Genomic DNA, 6849 nt, shown 5'->3' with positions numbered 1-6849 from the left:
ATATTTTAATCAGTGATATTATGCAGGGAATACCTTTCTGTGACTAGCATATGTCACTCGGAATATTGTCCTCAAGTTGTATTCATGTCACATCAGGCAAGAGTTTCTACCTTTTTTTAGACTGAATATTATTTCATTGTATTTATATATCAAATTTTCTTTATGTATTCCTTCATTTGTGGACATTTAGGTTGTCTCCACATTTCTGCTATTATGAATAATGCTGCAATGAATATAGGAGCACAATGAATATGAGTATAGCAAATATCTCTTCATGATCTTGATTTCAATACTTAGAATAAATATCCAGGAGTGCAACTGCTAGTTTATATGATATGCCAATTTTGATTTTCTGAGGAACCTCCTTACTGTTTTTCATTGTCAATGCACCATTTTACATTACCATCAACAAGTGCAGAATGGTTATAGTTTCTCCACATCTTTGTCAATATCTATTTTTGTTTTTTCATGACAGCCATACTGACAGATGTGAGATGATGTGTCATTGTAAATTTGATTTGCATTACCTTGACAATTACTGATGTTGGACATATTTTCATATACCTGTTTGCCATTTGTGTGCATTATTTAGAAAGTATCTATTTAGGTACTTTGCCCATTTTTAATCTGGTTATGCTTTTTTCTTTTCCTTTATTTCTTTTTTGCTGTTGAGTTTTTTTAGTTCTTTTACATTTTAAATATTAACCCCTTATTAAATGCAATCACACATCGTTTAACAATGGGGATATGTTCTGAGGAATGCATCATTATGTCATTTTGTCATTGTGCAAATGTCTTAGAGTATATTTACACAAATCTAGATAGTTTAGCCTACTACACACCTATATGCCATGGTCTATGGCTCCTACAGCACATACCAGTCCAGCACATTACTGTATTGAATACTGTAGACAATTGTAACATAATAGTATTTGTATGTATAAACATATCTAAATGTAGAAAAGGTACAGTAAAAACATGGTATAAAAGATAAAAAATGGTACACTTACCATGAATGGGTGCAGGTTGCTCTGGGTGAGTGGGTGAGTGAGTGTGAAGGCCTGGATATTACTGTCCACTATTGTAGACTTCATAAACAATGTACACTTTGATTACACTAAGTTTATTATAAGTTTTTTCTTCAATAATAAATTAATTTTAGTTTACTGTAATTTTTTTTACTTTATAAATGTTTTAATTTTTTTAACCTTTTGACTTTTTAGTAGCAACACTTAGTTTAAAACACACACATTGTACTGCTGTATAAAAATATTTTCTTTCTTTATATCTTTATTCTATAAATTTTTTCTATTTTAAAATTTGACTTATTTTACTTTTTGAAGTTTTTGGTTAAAAACTAAGACACAAGTACACACACATTAGCTTAGGCCTACAGAGGGTCAAGATTATCAATATCACTGTCTTCCACTTCCATATCTTGTTTTACTGAAAAGTCTTCAGAGGCAATAACACACATGGAACTATGATCTCTTATGATAACATTTCTTCTGAAATTTCTTCTGAAATTTCTTCTGAAATTTCTCCTGAGGGACCTGCCTGAGCTCTTTCTGAGGAGGCATCACTCTTCTCAGAAATATGTCCATGGTGCTTTGCTTGTTTGGTTTTTTAAAATCATAGATTTGCTTGTAAGCAGACAATGCATCATGAACATTCCTCTCTATTAATGAACACCTTTTGGTATTGGGGGTCCATATTTTAAAACTTTCTAAGGAGCTTTGCTGAGGTCTGAAAAAGCTTGTGCTAAACTTTTAACTTTGAATTTTCTTGGGGTTCTTTTTCTTTTTCTTCTCCTGCAGTTTCCTTTTCTCTTGCCTCTTCTTCACCTATGCATTCCTGTTCTAGTTCCCAACAACTCTTCCTTAGTCAGTTCCTCAGGAACCAGCTCTGGAAGCTCCTCAATATCATCCTCATCCACACCCAGGTTAAAGTTTTTTGTCATCTCAACCACAGCCTGGTTTATCTTTCCAACCTCCTATTCCCTGGCAAATTGTCTGAAGTCATGAATGAACCTACTGAGTGTCTTCTTCCAGATGTCACTCAGATACTCCTTGGTGGCATCACTCCAAGCCCAAGTAAGGTTCTTGATGCAGTTACAGATGTTGTAATGCTTCCAGAATTGCATGCATATATTCTGTGTCTTCCTCAGTTGCAGCAATAACCTGGGCAAAGACCCTCCTCGGGTAGTAATCCTTAAGAGCTGGCATAACTTTTTGATCCATTGCTTGGATCAAAGAGGTGGTGTTTGGATGGAGAAACACCACTTTGATATTGGGATAAAATTCACCAATAAAAGGAGAATGTGTGTGAGAATTATCAACAACAAGCAAAATCTTGAAAGGTATGTTATTCTTCAAACAATACTTCTCCATTTCACTGGCATAACAATTCAGGACATCATGAAAGAGGAGCTGTGTCATCCATGAGCTCTTATTGATCTTGTAGTACACTGACAGGGTGTGCTTATTAATATATTTGGAGGCCTTGGGGTTCTCAATACGCCAGATCACAAAGAATTTCACCTTGAGCTTGCCACATTGCCCCCAAGCAAGATGGCTGTCCTGCCCTTAAACACCTTAAAATCTGGCATTGATTTGGCTTCCTTACAGATACAAGTCATTTCAGGCACCCATTTCCAGAATAGGGAATTTTCATTCATATTGAGATTTCCTCTGGACAGTAATTTTCTTCCACAGTTTTTCTAGAGTTTTCAGAAATTCTTCAGCTTCCTTCACATCAACACTCATGGACTCACCACCACTTTCACACAACATAATGAATATTCTTGAATTATTTAAACCACCCAGAGCTAGCAGTAAATTCAACACTGTAGTTGGGTCCAGCCTTTTCTTTCAACAACACAAACTTTTTGCTTTGGCCATGATCTTCATGGTGCTGAGAGAGATGTGCTTCTGTGTCTGGTCTTCAATCCAGATCCTTATAAGATTCTTTATTTCTGATTTAGAAACATCTCAAATTTTTGTTAGCCTCATTGCATTCAATGAAGCAGATCTTTTAACAACTTTTGTCACTTTGTTCTTTTTCTTCAAGATTGTAGTTACAGTAGGGGGCTGGCTGGTTAGCTTCGTTGGTTGGAGCATGTTGTTACAACACCAAGGTCAAGGGTTTGGATCCCCATACTGGCCAGATGCCAAAAAAAAAAAAAAAAGCAAGATTGTAGCTATGATGGACTTGGACATGCCTGACTGGCAAGCAAAAGCAATAACCATCACTGATTTTATATCTTCATAGTTCTTAATCACTTAAAAAATTTTTTCCAGGTCAATTACTCAACATGGCCTCTTACTGGCAACATTAGCAGTGAATTTTCTATGCTTAGGGGTAGTGATGAACAAAACCACGAGATTAAATCAAGAACAAGAGAAAATGATGCCATCAAGAGATGCTGTAGGGCTGGCTGGTTAGCTCAGCTGGTTAGAGTGTGGTGCTGATAACACCAAGGTCCAGGTTTTGATCCCTGTACTGACCAGCTGCCAGAGCGGGGGGAAAAGAAAAAAAAGAGAGAGAGAGAGAGAGATGTATGAAACATGAGGTATATGAGGCTGCTGCTAATGTAACACAGCATACTGTTTTATCATAAACTTTTCTTTAATAAGTAGGATTACACTGCAAAATAACGATTAAAAAGTATAGTATAGTAAATAAACCATTAACATAGTTGTTTATCATTATCAAGTACTATGTACTGTACATAATTTCATGTGCTATCCTTTTATACAATTGACAGCATAGCTTCTTTCTTTACACCAGCATCGCCACAAACACATTGAGTAATTCATTGCGCTACGATTGTATGACTGGTGTGATGTCACTAGGTGATATGTATATTTTTGTTTTCATTCATCATTTACGGCTTGTTCTAATCTTCCCCTGCCTGTCTTTCTTGGAGCCAGCCTTCCTTAGCTGATTTTAGGTCATAAGACCCTCATTAAAGCATGCATCCCACCCCATACCAGGAAGGAATGCTGTACAGAAAGGCCAAAAAGAATTCCAACAAATGGAACTTGCTGGGTTTCCCATCTAGTCTGTTAGTGTTAGATCATACTCTTCTTTTCCAGTCACATTTCTATGAAATTGTCTAGCTTCAATCATGCATACATAATGAAGCTTCCATAAAAACCTGAGTACAGGGTTTGGAGAGCTTTCTGATAGCTGAAGACATGGAGGTTCCTGGAGGATGGCACACCTGGGGAGGGCACTGAAGCTCTGTACCTTGCCCTTTGCATTTCTTTATCTGTATCCTTTGTAATATTCTTTGTAACAAGAGGGTAAGTAAGTGTTGCCTTCAGTTCTGTGAGTTGCTCAGCAAATAAATGGAACCTGAGGAGTGGGTTGTGGAAACCTTAATTAATAGCCAGTTGGTCAGAAACAAAGGAAAACAACCTGTAGCTTGTGGCTGGCATCAAAATGGGGGTGGGGGGCGGTCTTAGGGACTGAGTTCTCAACCTGTGGGATTTGACACTATTGTAGACAGTGTCAGAGTTGAAGTAAAGGGCATCAAGCTAGTCTCCACTGGAGAATTGATTACTTGCTTGCTAGTGGGGAGAGATCCCTACACATTTGGTCATAAAAGTCTGTCTTGTATGTTGATTGTTATTGCTGAGTAAGAGTATAGAAAAAGCACTTTGGCTGTTTATATTTTTTCCCACTCACCAGGTGACAGAAATTTTTTTTTGTATGTTAACTATCTATTCTCTGTTTTATTTATTTATGCTCTTAACTTTATCATTTTCTTTTTTCCCTATGTAGGGACTTAGGTTCTTCTCCTTTTTCTAGTCCTTTATTTAGAATTAGGTTATTTGAGATCTTTCTTTCTTTTTTCTTAAATGTAGTCATTTACTTGTATAATCTTTGCTCTTAGATTGCTTTTGTTGCATTTGATAATTTTGGTATGTTGTATTTTTATTTTTGACTATCTCATGACATTTAAAAAATTTCCTTTAGAATTCCCCTTTGACCCAGTGTTTGTTCATGAGTCTGTTGTTTAGTTTCCACACATTTGTAAATGTTCTCATTTTCTTACTGTGATTTGATTTCTAGTTTATTTGTGATTGGAGAAGATGACTGATAACATTATGCCAGGACTTATCAGATTTCTAAGAATTTCATACAATTTTTGGAACTCTCAATAACATATTCCTATACAAATATAACTTAAGGAAGGTTTAGTATTAGTTATTATTTGACAAACTTTCCCATGTAATTTAACATATTAAATAAGCCTAATTTGTTTAACATGTACCTTTTTATAAGAAGAGAGAACAGATTTTTTTAAGATATTGCAGGGGCCCAATGTTAGTTTAAGGTAAAAAGGAATTTACAATTTGGCTCAAGGAAGTTTGTCAAAAATATTATATGTTTAAAACACTTGATTAAAATAGGATCACAGGTCACTGTGAAACAATATTCATTCTTTTAACCAGAATGGTAATGAAAAGACTTCAAAGGCAAATATAGAAATAACATAGTTGCAGAAAACCTTATCTCTTTTAATTGAGAGGACTCAGTTTTCTTAAGTAGTTAAAGACCTAATAAAGACAAAATCTTGTTGTGCTAGGCAGATTACATAAAAGTAAAGCAGAATCTTTCACAATATTTTATCATGAGCAGATAAATACTCCAAGGAACTTTGTACCAGTGTACTTTTGATATTGAGGCTCATCATTTTAAAAATAACTTATAAACTTATTCAAATCTTAGCTGGTTTAACCACACATAGAATTCTTTTTCCAAGATTTCCCTTTAAAAATCTTCCATACCTTTCTTATATCCATACAGGTTTTGTCTGATACTCTTTCGCTTTTCCATTGTGGAACAACCAGTCATTCTATTTTAGGAAAAAGTTGCTCTTTTTTTTTCCCTTAACAAAAACAAATCCTTTATATACCTCATAGCTTTACTTACCAAAAACATGTCTTTCCTCAAATACAGAGTTGTTTCCCTTAATATTTCTAGTCTTAATTACCATATATTTATTAGAATTCTTACATTTCAGTAAACTTAATTTCTAGTGAAAACTAGGAAGTAACAAATTGTGAACTATCTGTCACACCAGCATTCTGTAGATTGGCAGATCTATGAGTCATAATTTCTAGAAGTACGCACTTCCTTATAGTACAGTTTTTAAATGTGGCACTGGACATGTGTGCTAATAGACCCAGATATCTTTAATTCTTCCATAATAAGGAGACAAAAGTAGATAAGCTTAGACTTACACTCAGTAATTAATGCTTCAGCATTTTTTTCTTATTTGGAAATGATCTAGACGTTCAATGAATATTTATCATTCAGTTTAACTTAACAATCTCCAAGGGTGTAAGTTAGCGAAGAGATTTGGAAGTATATTTTCATGTAGACCTATTATAACACCAAACAAGTCTAGCCATCATCAAGTTATTTCCGTTAGATATTTACAGAGCATGTGAGTGTTAGGCAATCATCACAAAAGCAAGAGCCTAAAATTAAATGTGTGGGTTTTCTTGGTTTGTTTTGCTGCGCTTGATGTACATTGAGTAACAAACACTGCACTTCCACCTGCATATTTGTTCTTAGATTTAACTCATAGTTCTGCAATCTTAAACATCTACTAGAAAAAACATAAATTTGACTAAGAAACTGAGGTAGAATAAAATTTGTGTCTGTATTATATTTAATGATGAAAACTCTAAAAACATGCCTGTTTTATTTAAATCAGCAGACTTTAATTATCTTTGATTTATTGAAGATTATCTCAGATTATATAAACTTGAGCAAGTTTTGGGTTTATTCCTATCTTTCTGAGAGTTTAAGGAATACTCAGTTTTTATAAGT

This window comes from Galeopterus variegatus, unplaced genomic scaffold (genome assembly GCF_000696425.1).
Source record: "Galeopterus variegatus unplaced genomic scaffold, G_variegatus-3.0.2 Scaffold4052, whole genome shotgun sequence".
Classification (NCBI taxonomy): Eukaryota; Metazoa; Chordata; class Mammalia; order Dermoptera; family Cynocephalidae; genus Galeopterus; species Galeopterus variegatus.
The sequence above is the reverse complement of the archived record's forward strand: the minus strand, read 5'-3'. Positions refer to the sequence as shown.